This window comes from Pogoniulus pusillus, chromosome 12 (assembly GCF_015220805.1).
Source record: "Pogoniulus pusillus isolate bPogPus1 chromosome 12, bPogPus1.pri, whole genome shotgun sequence".
Classification (NCBI taxonomy): Eukaryota; Metazoa; Chordata; class Aves; order Piciformes; family Lybiidae; genus Pogoniulus; species Pogoniulus pusillus.
In genome coordinates this window covers 33,368,618-33,384,666 of record NC_087275.1, presented here as the reverse complement: position 1 = coordinate 33,384,666, position 16,049 = coordinate 33,368,618, and positions in this window count along the sequence as shown.

Here is a 16,049-nt window from a genome sequence, read left to right as displayed (position 1 = left end):
CAATGCCAATCACTCTCTCTGCCAACAACTTCCTACAGCTGAGCTTCTGCCTTCATGTTCCACTTCCTGTGAAATTCATCTTGTGGCTCTTCCCCTGCCTGCTCCTTTGTGCTATTTTATGTCCTTTCTTCAAAGTCCACCTGCAGACCAGTGCCAAGTGGCTCCCTCAGGGGTCAGTGCTGGCACCAGTGCTGTGTAACAGCTTTGTCAGTGCCATGGGCAGAGCAATCAGTGCAGCCTCAGCAAGGCTGCAGATGGCACCAAGCTGTGTGGCACAGTCACTTGCTAGAGGGCAGGGATCCATCCAGAGGGAGCTGGGCAGGCTGCAGAGGTGAGCCCAGGGCAAGCTCATGGCATTCAACAAGGCCAAATGGAAGGTCCTGCAGCTGGGTGGGTGCAGTGCCAAGCACAGCTGCAGGCTGGGTGGGGAATGGCTGAGAGCAGCCCTGAGGAACAGGTCCTGGGGGTCTGGGCTGATGCAAAGCTCCACAGGAGCCTGCAGGGTGAGTGCAGCCCAGACACAACCCTGTGCTGGGCTGCAGCCAGAGCAGTGTGGGCACAGGGCAAGGGAGGGGATTGTGCCCCTTGGCTCTGCTCCCCTCACACCCCTCCTGCAGTCCTGGGGGCAGCTCTGCAGCCCCCAGCACAAGCAGGACATGGAAGGGTTGGAGGCAGTGCAGAGGAGGCCACCAAGATGCTGAGAGGGCTGCAGCAGCTCTGCTCTGAGGCCAGGCTGAGAGAGTTGGGGCTGTGCAGGCTGGAGAGGAGAAGGCTTGGAGGAGAGCTTGGAGTGGCCTTGCAGGGTCTGCAGGGGGCTGCAGGAGGGCTGGGGAGGGACTAGTGACAAGGTCTGGGAAGGAGAGGAGGAAGAGGAGGAGGAGGAGGAGGAGGAGGAGGAGGAGGAGGAGGAGGAGGAGGAGGAGGAGGAGGAGGAGGAGGAGGAGGAGGAGGAGGAGGAGGAGGAGGTGGAGGAATGGGTTTGAAGTGGCAGAGGGAAGCATGAAAGTGGATGTTAGGAAAGGGTTGTTGAGAGTGAGGGTGGTGAGAGACTGGCACAGGTTGCCCCGGGGGGTTGTTTAGCACAGAATCACCCAATGTGATCAAAGATCAAAGATCACCTTGGGTGCTTCTGTGCTCCACAGCCTCCCTGGAGGTCTTCATGTTGGATGAGTCCTTAGCAACCTGTTCCAGTGGGAGGTGTCCTTGCCTATGGCAGGGGGTTGGAACTGGCTGATCCTTGAGGTCCCTTCCAACCTAACCCATTCTCTGATTCCCCTCTGGGCCACTGTCCTGAGACTCCTCTCCTAACCTTGCACTCAATTGTCTGTTTCAGGCTGGTGCCCCAGGGGCAGGTCTGCAGCTGGTGTCAGTTTGATTCCCCTCCAGAGAGTGAGGACCTTGCTGTGGCCTGTGCAGACTGATGGCCTCTCACTGCCTGTGGCAAAACAACTCGGGACAGAGGCTCTGACTACACGGAACAGGCACAGGATGTTTGTGTGCTCGCAGCAGTGAATCAAACTCCGTCTCACAGCCTGGTTTCGCTGTGCACAGCACTCACCTGCTGCCTGCCTGTGCCACGGGGCTCTGGAGGGCACCACCGCATTCCACCACTGCACACGAGGAGGGCCCAGAGGTGGTCCAGGGGCTGGAGCAGCTCTGCTGTGTCTGAAGCAGCTGGGGGGGTGCAGCCTGCAGAGGAGAAGGCTCCAGGCAGAGCTCAGAGCAGCCTGCCAGGAGCTGCAGGGACTGCAAGCAGGCTGCAGAGGGACTGCTGGCAAAGGCCTGCAGGGACAGGAGGAGGGCAATGGTTTGAGCTGAGAGCAGAGCAGCCTGAGCTTGGCTGTGAGGAACAAGTTGTGCAGCAGGAGGCTGCTGCCACCCTGCAACAGGTTGCCCAGGGAGGGAGCTGAGTGCCCATGGCTGGAGCTGTTGGAGGTGAGGCTGGGCAAGGCTGTGAGCAGCCTGCTCTGGGGCAGGATGTCCCTGGTGAGAGCAGGGCTGGGGTGAGTGCCCTCTGGAGCTCCCTTCCAGCCCAGCCCATCCATGATTCTAAATGAAACTTCTAGACCTGAGCACACTGCAGTCCAGCCCCAGCCTCTGGGAAGAGGAGTCTGGGATCCAGCAGTGCTCAGGATTTGGAGGGAGCTGAGGCCTCATGCACAGAGAGCTTCGAGGTGAGGCTGGACATGGCTGTGAGCAAGCTGCTCCAGTGCCTGCAGGGGGGCTTTGTGCACCTAACCAGATGCCCTTTGTGCCCCCACCAGTTGCCCCAGACACACCTCTGCCGTGGTGCCCGCGGCAGAACTGGGGCCAGGTCTGGTTTCTGCCGAGGGCTGATGCTCCTCAGTGTTGATCAGTTGCTGTTGGCCCTGCAGGAGGCAGACAAGGGTTGAAAATGCAACCCCAGGGTGGAGGCGAGGTGGGCAGTGGGAGCAGTGATTCACTTCCAGCCGTGACTCAGCCCAGCGGCAGCGGCGAGGCTGAGCTCCCCTGCCCCGGCGCCGGAGCAAGCTCCTCCGCTGCGGCAGCCCTGCCCTGTGCCAGCTCCACCTTCGGTCCCTGCTTTGGCTTCATGCTCAGCTGGGGCACTCTTTTTGAGTGGATTTTCCTGCCTTTCAGCAGCCTCCCATCGGCTAATGACAGAGCCTCCCACGCCGCCCGCTGCCGGTGCGCGGGGCCGGTGCCGAGCAGCGATGCTGACTCAGTGCTCATTAGCCCTTTCCCACGCAGCAGCCCTCCCGAGGGCTTCTCCTGGCAGGGACTCGGTCAAATGACAGCCCCGGCAGGGGCTGCAGTCACAAAAGGCTGACAGAAAAGCAGTTCCTGACCCGGATTTGCTGCTTTCTCATTCGAGAGCATCCCCGCGCTGGGACTGTCTCTTGTCACAGCAGGAGCTCAGGGTCAGAGGCACAGCTGGCAGGGGCTGGCAGGGAGCTGAACAGAGCAGCCAGCCTAAGCCCTGCCAGGGCAGCAGCAACCAGGGCAGGGCACACACAGCACAGCCAGGGGGGTTGCAGTGGCTGCAGAGAAGGAGACTCCACAGCCTCTCTGGGCAGCCTGCTCCAGGCCTCTGCCACCCTCACAGCCAAAAAGCTTCCCCTCCTCTTGCCCTGCCACCTCCTCTGCCCCAGCTTGCCCCCAGTGCCCCTTGTGCTGCCCTGGGCCAGCCCTGAGCAGAGCCTGCCTGCGTCCTGCCCACACTGCCCTGCACAGCTTGGGCACAGCACTGAGGGCAGCCCTCAGGCTGCTCTGCTGCCAGCTGCCAGCCCCAGCTGCCTCAGCCTGGCCCCACAGGAGATGTTCCCTGCCTGCAGAGCTCTCTGCCTCTGGGCTGGGCTCTCTCCACCACTGCCCTCAGCTCCTTCTTGGCCTGAGGGGCCCAGAGCTGGGCACAAGATTGCAGCTGTGGCCTCAGCAGGGCAGAGCAGAGGGCAGGAGAACCTCTCTGCACCTACTCACCACAGCCCTTCTGAGCCAGCCCAGGCTGCCCTTGGCCTTCTTGGCCAGCAGGGCACATTGCTGGCTCCTGGGCACCCTTCTGCCCCCCAGCACCCCCAGGTGCCTTTCTCCTGTGCTGCTCTCCACCAGCTCAGTCCCCAGCCTGATGTCCCTGTTGACTGCACAGGGGTTGGGCTGGATGACCTTTGGAGATCCCTTCCAACCCAAACCATTCCATGGTTCTATGACTACTTTAATGCAACTGCTCCCACGAGTCTGAACATCTCTATGTTAAAAGGCACAAGAAAGCTCTGTGGTAGCTCCCAGCCTGCATCATAAGTTCACTTTCTTGCTCTTTAACTTTGAAGTAAGTCCTCCTGGAGAAGAGAATCAGAGAATCATAGAACCAGTCAGGGCTGGAAGGGAGCACAGGGAGCAGCCTAGAGCAGGCTGCCCACAGCCTCAGCCAGCCTGGCACCTCCAGGCAAGGGGGCTCAACAACCTCCCTGCCAGGCTCTCACCACTCTCATGGGGAGAACAGTCCTGGTGCTGCAGAGGCAGCTCCCAGCCGAACGCATCCTGAGCACAGCTGCTTCCTGCTGCCAGCAGGATATAAATCACCTCGATGGATCTGCAGCACTGGTGTGGAAAGAGGAACAGGCAGTCTGAGCCCAGGCTGTGCTCAGAGGAGAAGGGTGTGTGAGCAGGCTGTGGAGAAGGCATTCCAGGGGAGCCTTCCCCCCGGGGTTTGTCAGCTCATCCCTCAGTGCCGCACGCAGGCATTTGTCACTTGCCCTGCGCCGCACCCTGCGCTCCGCTCCGCTGTCCCCAGCAGCAGCTCATGGCAGCTGGCACTCAGCAAGCACTGGAAAGGAGCCAGGACTTCAAAAATACCATAAGCAAAAAAGATTGTCTGAGATCTTTCAAGGGAAACAACAAAAAAGTAATGAAAGCAATGCTTGGATGGAGGCTTCCTGGAGATGGAGCAGAGGCACTGCCGGGCAGGAGCCCTCAGCTCTTGTTCTCACAAAATGTTAAAGCAGAGCTCAATCTAAAGGTGGATTTGTTTCTAAACCACATTAGTCAAAGGTCACAGCATGGCTCAGCTTGGAAGAGCCCTCAGAGCTCCTCTGCTGCAACCTCCCCACCGTGCCCAGGGACACCTCTCAGCCACACTCAGCTGCTCAGGGCCTCCTCCAGCCTGGCCCAGAACACCCCCAGCAAGGAGGCAGCCACAGCCTCCCTGGGCAGCCTGGGCCAGGCTCTCAGCACCCTCACACTCAACAGCTTCTGCCTCAGCTCCACTCTCCCCCTGCTCTGCCTCAGCTCCAAACCATTGCCCTTGGCCTGCCTGCAGACCCCCTCAGCACAAGTCCCTCTGCAGCCTTCCTGCAGGCTGCCTTCAGCTCTTGGCAGCAGCTCTGAGCTGCCCCTGGAGCCTTCTGCTCTGCAGGCTGCACCCCCTCAGCTCCCTCAGCCTGTGCTCACAGCAGAGCTGCTCCAGCCCTGGCAGCACTTTTGTGGCCTCCCCTGGCAGAGCAGCAGGGTTGCTGCCTGGACCAGCGCTGCCCCTGCTGTGGGCACTGCCCCTGCTGCCCATTCCTGACCCAGCTGTGCTGGGCTCCCTGGCTGGGTTAGAAGAGATTCAGCAGCTCTGCGTTGCTGTGCTCTCCTCCTCTTCCTCACTGCTGTGGCCCCACGTTTTCTCCTGCAGGCTGCTGAAAGCACACACTGGAGGCACTTACTCACTCCTTCCCCCTCTGCCTGCTGCTGCTGGAGCTGTTAATGACTTCTGGCTTGGGTTCGACACTCCCAGGGCAAAGATAAGTAGGGATCAATTTTGCAAAGAGGGAGCCGAGACACAGCTGTTAGAGCCAAAGAAAGGCTTTAATTTCGAGTGCCCTACTGGAGATCCCTTGGACTTTTCCAACCTTAATCTTCTGTGGTTGCACGAATTCAAAGCCGGGTCTGAGGCAGAGGCAGCACCCTCGTGCCAAGCAGCTCCAACCTGGCATTTCTTCGCTCTGAACCGCTCCATTCCCCTCCTTTCAGCTCCTTCCCTCACAGTGTCCCTTCCATCACAGCGGGCTGCCAGGACCTGCAGGCCATTCCAGTGCAGCTCCTGGACTGGCTCCTGCCCTGCCGGGGCTGGGTGCCGCTGGCCGCGACCCGGTTGGCAGCGTAGGGTGGGTGCAGCGCAGACCCTCGGCTCCCTGCTGTGCTGCAGGGCACTCTGGCTCTGCCCTGTGCCCAGCCTCCTCGCCTGGCCGCTGCCTCTTGCTCCCTTGCCTTTCTCCTCACTTCTCCCAGCTTCGCTGTGACCCCACAAACGTTTCCCATCGCTGCCTCTGCCCAGGCTGAAGTGGGAGCTGTGCCGCTGGGATGGAGACCTGGGCACCTGTCTTCACAGAGTACCCACCACAGGGCAGGTGTTCAAAGCAGAGGAGCTTCTTGAGCTCCCAGACCCTTAGTGGGGGTGGAAAGGGTGGAAATTCGTCAGGCTGAGGCCAGAGCCAGGTCAGCACAGGTGTACCCACCACAGCCAGAGCTGCGTTTCTAGTGGCAGGTCCAGGGGTCCCAAGGCACTGAGGCAGAGGGCCTGGGCTTTAGCTCTCCAAAGGAGACCACAGGGAGGACTTGCACGTTGAAAACTCACTGCTCTTCTTTTCTTTTACTTTGAAATTCTCTCTAATTTGCCCCGAGCTGCTTTCCTCCCTCTCAGAAGTGGCTGAGCTCTGGGCCAACCTTTCAGCTCCAGGCAGCAAGTGCTCGTGCCTGACAAAGCCAGAGGCAGCTAAAGCCAGGCTCCTGTAGCAGCAAACCTCAGGCTTAGAGACAGGAAGCTGCTCCAGCTCTGCCTGCTGCTGTGAGTGCCCCAGAGGAGGTCAGAAGCCACAGCCAAGGCTTGCTAAGGCAAGTGAAGAAGCTGAAGGAGAATGCCCTCCCAGGGCATGCAGCACATGAAATGCACTGCCACAGCATGGGGCTGGAGAGGAGAGCTGGCAGAGGAGGCAGTTCCACAGCAGGAGAGCATCTGAGGTTGTGTTCCATGACACTTCTGCTCCATGCCCGAGGATATCTGCAGGTGCTAAGTGCCTGAAGAGAGCTCCCAGAGCTGCCCTGGGCCCTTCCAGGCTCAGAGCTGCTCCTCCAAAGCCTTCGTTTGCTCATTGCTTAGTGCATGCATTCATCTGGTTGGGAGCTTGGGCAGGTGTTGAGGCTCTCTTTGCCAGCCAGCTCCAGCAGCTGGGGCACAGGGGGTTCTCTTCTCCTCTGGCACTGCTGCCTGCTGCCCACTCACCTGCTCAAGTGCTTTGTGATGCCTGCTGCGGGCTGCAGCTGGCAATAAACCTGGGAGCTAGGGATACAGCTGGGAAGCTGGGAACCCCAACACTACCTGCTCCTCTGGATCAGCAGCAACAGCCCCACCACTGAGACCTGCAAAGGAGAAGAGTGAGAGGAGAGCTGATTGATGCTTACAGATAGCTGAGGGGTGGGTGTCAGGAAGGGGCCAGGCTCTTTTCAGTGGTGGCCTAGGATAGGACAAGGGACAATGGGCACAAACTGGAACTCTGGTGCAGTCCTGGAGCAGGCTGCCCAGAAAGCTCTGGAGCCTCCTGCTCTGGAGACTTTCAGGACCTGTATGGATGTGTTCTTGTGTGACCTGCCCTTGGTGATTCTGCTCTGGCAAGGGCTTGGACAGCTCCCTCCCTGGGCAACCTGTTGCAGTGTGGCAGCAGCCTCCTGCTGCACAACTTGTTCCTCACAGCCAAGCTCAGGCTGCTCTGCTCTCAGCTCAAACCATTGCCCTCCTCCTGTCCCTGCAGGCCTTTGCCAGCAGTCCCTCTGCAGCCTGCTTGCAGCCCCTGCAGCTCCTGGCAGGCTGCTCTGAGCTCTGCCTGGAGCCTTCTGCAGGCTGCACCCCCCCAGCTGCCTCAGCCTGTGCTCACAGCAGAGCTGCTCCAGCCCCTGGACATCTTTGTGGCCTCTTCTGGACCCTCTCCACCAGGTCCATGTTGTTGCTGTGCTGTTGGCCCCAGAGCTGGCCCCAGCCCTGCAGGTGAGGTCTCCCCAGAGCAGAGCAGAGCAGAGGGGCAGGATCTCCTCTCTCCATCTCTGCCCACCCTGCTTTGGGTGCAGCCCAGGCTGCCCTTGGCCTTCTGGGCTGGCAGTGCCCACTGCTGCCTCCTGCCCAGCTTCTCCCCCAGCAGCAGCCAAGCCTTGCTGAGCTGTCTCTCACCCTTGGAGCTGCAGCAGCTCTCTGCTCGTTTCTGTGGTTCTGTCACCGTTGAAGAGCTGGGCTGAAGCTCTTAGATCAGTGCCCGAAGCACTGAGCAGGAGGCAGCTGTGCAGCCCTGTGCCAGTGCCAGGGAATGCTCAGGAGGGTGCAGATGATCAGAGAAGTGGTTGCTGAGAAGCAAGAGAAATCTTGTCAGGAAGGGAATTTCCTCAGCCCCAGCTCTTGCAGGGAGCAGGGCAACGAGTGGCACTTATGCAGACCACGGTTTAAAGAGGTCACTTAGCGACTCCTCTGAGGGTTCTGTGACTTTAAACACAGAGTGCTCTGAGCCTGTGCCCAGGACACTAATGGCCAAACAAAGCCACTCGGGCTGCCTCTCCCTGGCACTGACAGCGTTTGCCATGGCCCTGCCTGCTCCAAGCAGCCAGCCCTGTGCCAGGCTTCAGAAGTGGAACTTGTCCTTTTGCACAGTTGGGTGCAGGCCCAGTGCTAAGTACATCTACAGCAGCTCAAAGCAGCTCTGCAAGGTGCAGGCAGTGGGAAGGACTCATCAAAGTGGACGGGTGCGAGGCAGGAATGCTCCAGATGCCCTCTCTGGCCCCCGAGCTGCAGCACTGTGCTGCTGTCCTGACCCATTCCCGTGTCTCCTCTGGTCTCTTGCAAGGTCAGAGGGAGCCTTAAGTGCTAAAGGCAGTGGGATGGAGGCAGGGGTGGTGGCTGTGACCTCTCCAAAGCCTGTGCCTTTGTTAGAGAAGAGCCTTGGGGGCTGCAGCACAGAGTGCAGCAGCTTCTGCTTCTGGATTGCTGAGGGGGTCCCTGAAATGAGACTGCCAGGGAGCCTCATGGCACACAGCCCTGTGCACCCCACCCAGCAAACTGCTCCAAAGGGCCCAGCTATGGCTCTGCTTTGGGCCAGCTGGAGCCCAACAGCTGGCAGCAGAGCAGCCTGAGGGCTGCCCTCAGTGCTGTGCCCAAGCTGTGCAGGGCTCTGCTCAGGGCTGGCCCAGGGCAGCACAAGGGGCACTGGGGGCAAGCTGGGGCAGAGGAGGTGGCAGGGCAAGAGGAGGGGAAGCTTTTTGGCTGTGAGGGTGGCAGAGGCCTGGAGCAGGCTGCCCAGAGAGGCTGTGGAGTCTCCTTCTCTGCAGCCACTGCAACCCCCCTGGCTGTGCTGTGTGTGCCCTGCCCTGGCTGCTGCTGCTCTGGCAGGGCTTGGGCTGGCTGCTCTCTGGGGGTCTCTGCCAGCCCCTCACTCTTTGGCTCTGTGGCACCACAAGCATCACACTCCCTGTGAAGGAGGCAATTTCCCAGGGAGGGGATAAGTTCCTGAGCCTTCTGTTGCCTGTTTCATCACACCCATTGTCACTGCAGCCTGTGCATCTTCTCTTCTCTTCTTGGTCCCTCTTCTGTGCTTGGCAGGGGTCATCTGCTGGTGCAGTCACTGCTGTAGCTTCACCCAGGTATGGGCTAGACACTGACAATCTGCATTTAACAGAAAGAGCAGGGGGGAAGCACTGCAGAAGAGGGAGGAAAATGTTTAGAGCACCAGACAAGAAACTGCTGCTGGCTGCTGCTGAGGTCTGGGTGCTGATGTTTGCTGTCCTCCAGCTGGCCATGAAAGGAAGGTGAGAAATAAAGTCTGTTTAGTTAACACACAGGCCCTGGTCACACACAGAGCCCAAGAATGCTTTGGGTTGGACCTCCAGAGCTCCTCTAGTCCAGCGAGTTCTGCACAGTGAGAGTGCTGAAACCCTGGCCCAGGCTGCCCAGGGCTGTGCTTGAGGCTCTGTCCCTGGGGGCACTGCAGCTCAGGCTGGATGTGTGCCTGTGCAGCCTGCTGCAGCTGGAGGTGTCCCTGCTGCCCTCAGGGGTTGGCCAGGATGCCCTTGGAGGGTGCCCTCCAGCCCAGTGCAGCCTGTGGAGCTGTGAACCATCACCAACCTACCTGCAGTAAGCCTGGAGATGCTTCCAGCCGCTGCCCGCTGCCGGGGGGGTGCCCTCACCCAGGCTTTCCCTCGGCACCGCAGCACTTTGCATGCTGTGCCCTCCGCAGCCGCTGGGGAAGGGCAGGAAAGAGGAATCCTCTCAGGAGCCACAGCTCACAGTCTGAGCCTTGGCTGCCTCCAGACAGAGAGAGCAACTGGTGCCTGAAGCTGTTGGAGATGCCCATGGGAGTGCCCAAGCCAGGGACAGATCTCTCACTGCCTGGCAGCAAAGCTTTGCTGTCTCCCCTTCTCTGAATACTCCGTAGGCAAATCATCCTTCTTTATCTCCATGGCAACCCCTTCTCTTCTTTTCAGCCCTTCCAGGGGAACCCTTCCTTTGCTCTGGGCCTCCCAACGCCTGCCAGCCCTGGGTGCTGCTCTGGCACTCTGTTCCCAAGCCCTGCTGATTCGTTCCAGCCCTGCCTGGGAGCTGCAGGGAAGTGCTCTGGAACCCCCCCAGCACCTTCCACTGAGGGCAGCCTCGGGGTGAGCAGCAGAGAGCCCCAGGGAGGCTTTGGCAAAGCAGGAATGAGCTGAGGTGCAGGAAGCTGCTAGGGACACTGCCCACAAGCAGGTGGGAGAAGGCACCTGCAGAGTGCCCTAGGTAGAAAAGCAAGACATGGGAAGGAAGGAATCCAGGAAGGAAGGAATCCAGGAAGGAAGATAGGAAAGAAAAGAAAGGAATTCAGGAAGGAAGGGAAAGAAGGAATTCAGGAAGGAAGAGGGAGGGAGGAAAAGGGAGGGAGGGAGGGAGGGAGGGAGGGAGGGAGGGAGGGAGGGAGGAAGGAAGGAAGGAAGGAAGGCAGGAAGGAAGGAAGGAAGGAAGGAAGGAAGGAAGGAAGGAAGGAAGGAAGGAAGGAAGGAAGGAAGGAAGGAAGGAAGGAAGGAAGGATTCAGCAAGGAATTCAAGAAGGAGTTCAGGAGTTCAGGAAGGAAAGGGCAGTGTCACCCCAGGCAGGAAGGGAATGCCCAAAGAGGTTGAGGTTGAGCAGTGGAGGGACAGTGCTGAGGAGGCCGGGGGGAGGTCTCACCCAGCTGGGCTGCAGCCAGGGGCCTGTGCAGCACCTCCTGCTCCAGTGCATGCCACGGGGGAGAGCTGCCCCAGCTGGCAGGCCTCTGGGAAGGGCAAAGCAAGAGCAGCTCTGGTCAGACAGACAGGGCTGCAACTGCTCTGTGCAGAGGGAATGAGAAATGGGCTGCAAGGAGCCCATCTGCATAATGTGGAGGCATTTAGGATGATTTATAGCTCTGCTCTACAGGCAGTGGAGTGAGGAAAATTGTCATCAAAGCCCTGCTTTTGATCAGAGGAGTAATTGCTGTTGGGAAAGAGTCCTCAAGGAGCATTGGGAGCTCAGAGCCCGGGGAGGAGCGGCAGGCAGCCATGTGCTGTGGCACTGCAGTGACATCTTTGCTCTGCTACCATCGCAGGGAGCAGCAGGAGAGGAGCCTGCAGCCAGTCTGAGCACACAAGGCACTGAGGACCATGCACGTCCCCTGGGGCTCTAAAGTGTGCTGCAGAGATGAAGCTCCATCCTCCAACTTCAGCACAAAGGTGCAGCTGCTCACCCTGCTGCCCCTTCCTGAGCTTGCTACCTGTCTGCCAATGCATCTGCTTGGCACCCCCAAAACAAGGATCATCAGAGGTAACCACAGAGCTGAGGTCTCTGCTCAGAACTCACAAACAACTTTGCCTCCAGTGTTGGGTGCTAAGCAGCTCCTCAGGAGCCAGCAGTGCCCTCCTGCAGCCCAGCAGGCAGCTGGGTGCTGGCTGCAGCCAGAGCAGTGTGGGCAGCAGGGCAGGAGAAGGGATCCTGCCCCTTGGCTCTGCTCAGACCTCACCTCCAACTTCGCCTCCTGTGCTGCTGCCCCCAGCAGCAGGAGGACACAGAGCTGCTGGAGTGAGGCCAGAGGAGGCCACAAAGATGCTGCCAGGGCTGCAGCAGCTCTGCTGTGAGCACAGGCTGAGGGAGCTGGAGGGGTGCAGCCTGCAGAGGAGAAGGCTCCAGGCAGAGCTCAGAGCTGCTGCCAAGAGCTGAAGGCAGCCTGCAGGAAGGCTGCAGAGGGACTTGTGCTGAGGGGGTCTGCAGGCAGGCCAAGGGCAATGGTTTGGAGCTGAGGCAGAGCAGAGGGAGAGTGGAGCTGAGCAAGAAGCTGTTGAGTGTGAGGGTGCTGAGAGCCTGGCCCAGGCTGCCCAGGGAGGCTGTGGCTGCCTCCTTGCTGGGGGTGTTCTGGGCCAGGCTGGCTGAGGCCCTGAGCAGCTGAGTGTGGCTGAGAGGTGTCCCTGGGCACGGTGGGGAGCTTGGAGCAGAGGAGCTCTGAGCTCCCTGCCAGCCTGAGCCCCTCTGTGATTCTATGGACCCCAGTCTTCAGGTTTAAGGACAACCTCCTCTGGGCACAGAGAATGAGAAACTGAAAAGACAAATGCAGAAAAGCAAAGTGAAACAGAAAAGGAAGCAGCAGCAGAGCTCAGATGCTGTGACACCTGAGGCTTAGCTTAGACAGCAGAAACATGAGTGCTGCCTGTGGCACTGTTGCAGGGTGCCTGGCTGCTGCCCAGGGGAAGGGCACACAGGGTTCACTCACAATTAGGGAGCCTGCAGACATTCCCCAGAAGGCTGAGGATGTTTCCCAGGGATGCTTTTGTCTTGTCATAAATTGAGTCAGAGAGGTTTCGTTTGTTACAAACAGCTTTGTCATCAGAGCACTCCAGCACAGTCACCCAGGCTGGGAAAGACCTCTAAGATCCTCCACTCCAACCCTAACCCAGCTGCCATGGCCACCAAAACATGTCCTGAAGCACCACAGCTACAGCTTCTGATGGCAGCTCCACCACCCCCTGGGCAGCCTGTGCCAATCCCTCTCCACTCTCTCACTGAAGTTCTTCCTCATGTCCAACCTAACCCTCCCCTGGCTCAGCTCCAACCACTGCCTCTGGTCCTGTGGATGGGTGCCTGGGAGGAGAGGCCAGCCCCAGCCTCACCCCAGCCTCCTCTCAGGGAGCTGCAGGGAGCAGTGAGCTCTGCCCTCAGCCTTCTCTTCCCCAGCTCCCTCAGCTGCTCTTCAGACGATGCCCCAGACCCTTCCCCAGCCTTGCTGCTCTTCTCTGCACACTCTCCAGCCCCTCAGTGTCTTTCCTGTGCTGTGCTGCCCAGAACTGAACCCAGTGCTCAGCTGTGGTCTTACCACAGTGCCTGCTGGGCACTCTGGTTTGATCCATGCCAGGCTGCTGTTGGCACACTGCTGGCTCACCTCCCCTCACAGGCCAAATGCACTGGCACCTGTCAGCACAGCCACCTCTGCTGCAGTGCTCACCTCGAGTCCAGGTCTCTCTCCAAAGCAGGTGAGTATCCCCAGCCACACTGCAGCAGGGCAGACACCATGAAGAGAAGTGGCTGGCACTAAGTTCCTCAGCAGGCTGTTGGCACCATTGGCAACAGAATAATTCAGGTCTGGCCCTGCCTTAGAGTGGTTCTGTGTGGGACAATCAGAGATTCCACAGCTGCCTGCAGCAGGAGGCTCTGTCAGCTCTCAGCCTTCCTCCACCCTGTAAATGACAGCTGCTCAGAGGCAGGCTCTGGTGCTGCTGCTGGGGCACGGTGTGGGGGTGCTGTGCAAGAGCTCAGTCCTCAAAAGCAGCCAAGCCTATTTGCCAGGTCCCTGCACTGCCCATGAGCTCAGCAGGCAGAAGCAGAGCCAGGGGCTGGCACGAATGCAGCCTGCATTGAGAGGACTACAAAGGGGTTGGGTTTTCAAAGGGCTGGGAGAGCTGCAGCTGCCTGCAGGCAGATTGTCTAAGCCCCCACACAGCAGTGGGGGACAGACCTCCTGAAAGATGCCAGCCACTTCTCCTCTGTGCCTGACTGGGCGTCACAGGGGGGTCCTGAGTGCCTGGGAAGTCCCACGGGAGTTGGGCTGGCAATAAGGGCCAGAGGATGCAGCTGCATCCACCTGCAGACCTCAAGGCTGGCACAGCTGTTGCCTCCGAGGGCAGGAGCACAGCAGTTGCCCTGGGGTGGGCAGCCCATGCAGCAAGCTCCACAGCAGGCACCTCCAGCTGCCAGGGCATGAAGGGCAGTGGAGATCACCTCCCAGAGAGCTTTTCACCAAGGGTGCCACGTTTGCTGTCTCACCACAGGGTGACCTCCCTTTGCAGTGGCCTCTTGCCAGTGCAGAAGAGGTAGATAAGCTCCCAGAGTCCAGCCTGGTCGCTTGGCCATGCAGCCCCCCTGAGCAGCCGCCAAAGATGCTGGCAGAAGTTCTGGCAGAGGTGTCCCACCAGGTAGTGTGGCTGCACTGTAGCTCCACGGTGCCTCTCCCTGCCTTCTCTAGGTCCTGCTGTGCCAAACATGCCCCTGGCTGGCCTCTGCCCAGCCTGGCAGCCTTGCACAGGGCTGGCCCTGACCCACCAGCTGCTTTCTCCTTTGTGCCCGGGGGGAGGGGGCTGTGCACAGCAGCTCTGTGTCCTCTGCTTCTAACAGGGCCACCTCAGGCCTATGCTCACAGCCAGGCAGGAAATCTGGCGGCTCCTCTGCCCCCAGGAGCTCTCCAGCACAGCACCGAGTCAGCAGCTGCACTCACTGGAAGGGTACACCTAAGCCCCGTGTTGACTTCGAGCGGACAGCGGCGAAGCAGCCGAAAACACTGACCAGGGGCACGAGAACGAGGCAGGAAAGCAGCTTCTGAAGGCTCCTGCTCGGAACCCTTCCCTGCGACATGGTGCTTGAGTGCCTGGAGGCATTCCAGGCTGTGTCCCAAAGTGCTTCCTTTATCTGGAAACCACTGATCACACTTAAGAGTCTGATTGGCATCACCTCCCTCCTCGCTTCCAAGGCATGCCAGCAGCTGGCAGAGCCTGCCAGGATGAGCAGTTGCAGAGGAAATGCAAGCTGCAGAGCTGCAATCTGGTGTCCAGCTCTGGGACACTCAGCTCAAGAACCTCAAGGAAGTGGTGGAGAGAGCCCAGCCCAGAGGCAGAGAGCTCTGCAGGCAGGGAACATCTCCTGTGGGGCCAGGCTGAGGCAGCTGGGGCTGGCAGCTGGCAGCAGAGCAGCCTGAGGGCTGCCCTCAGTGCTGTGCCCAAGCTGTGCAGGGCAGTGTGGGCAGGACGCAGGCAGGCTCTGCTCAGGGCTGGCCCAGGGCAGCACAAGGGGCACTGGGGGCAAGCTGGGGCAGAGGAGGTGGCAGGGCAAGAGGAGGGGAAACTTTTTGGCTGTGAGGGTGGCAGAGGCCTGGAGCAGGCTGCCCAGAGAGGCTGTGGAGTCTCCTTCTCTGCAGCCACTGCAACCCCCCTGGCTGTGCTGTGTGTGCCCTGCCCTGGCTGCTGCTTGGGCTGGCTGCTCTCTGCAGCTCCCTGCCAGCTCCTGGCACTTGGTGAGTGTGGCTCCCTGGTTACCCGCAGGTGCACAGAGCCAATGCTCCTTCCCCTGCCTTCACTGCAATGTCGATTTTATCTAAATTGCCTTTATTCAGTTTATTTGCCCTGGGGGATGAATTTGGCTCCATTTCATTAGGCCCTTTCATTGGAGCGGTTGAATACCTGAGTGCAAAATAAATGTGTGTGCTCTTATCTAGGAAATTTGTTCTACTGATCATGTTGTGTGCAGTAGGAAACAAAGAAATTGTTTCCTCTTTTGCTTTCTTCCTTTTCCCCTTCTTTCAGTTCTCTTTTTCTTTATTTCCCTTATTCCCACTCCCCTTTTTTCTCTTCATTTCCCCCTTCTTTTCCCCCAATTTTTTCTTTCCCTTCTTTTCCCTCATTTTACTTTTTCATCTTTTTCCTTTTTCCCTTGTCTTTTTCTTCATTTTCCTTCTTCCCTTCCCTTTTTTCCTTCTTTTCCCCACTTTTTCTTTCCTTTTTTTCCCATTTTTTTCCTCTTTTTCTTTTTTTTCCTTCTTTCCCACCTTTTTTCACTCTTCATTTTTTCTTATTTTCTCCTCACTTTTTCTTTCTCTTCTTTTCCTCTTTTTTATTTTTTCCTTTTCCCCCTCTGTGTTGCATTGTTTTTCTCCTTTTTTGTTTTTTTTTTTTCCCTCTTTTCCTTCTCCTTTCCTTTCCTTTCCTTTCCTTTCCTTTCCTTTCCTTTCCTTTCCTTTCCTTTCCTTTCCTTTCCTTTCCTTTCCTTTCCTTTCCTTTCCTTTCCTTTCCTTTCCTTTCCTTTCCTTTCCTTTCCTTTCCTTTCCTTTCCTTTCCTTTCCTTTCCTTTCCTTTCCTTTCCTTTCCTTTCCTTTCCTTTCCTTTCCTTTCCTTTCCTTTCCCCGTTCCCCTTTCCTTTTCCTTCTTTCCATGGCTACTCACTCCTGGCTTGCGGCGCACGGAGCCTGCTCTGCTCAGCCGGGAAGGAGCTGGATGCTCGCTTTCCTCCCCGGGGACTCGCTCCGCGGCTGTCGGG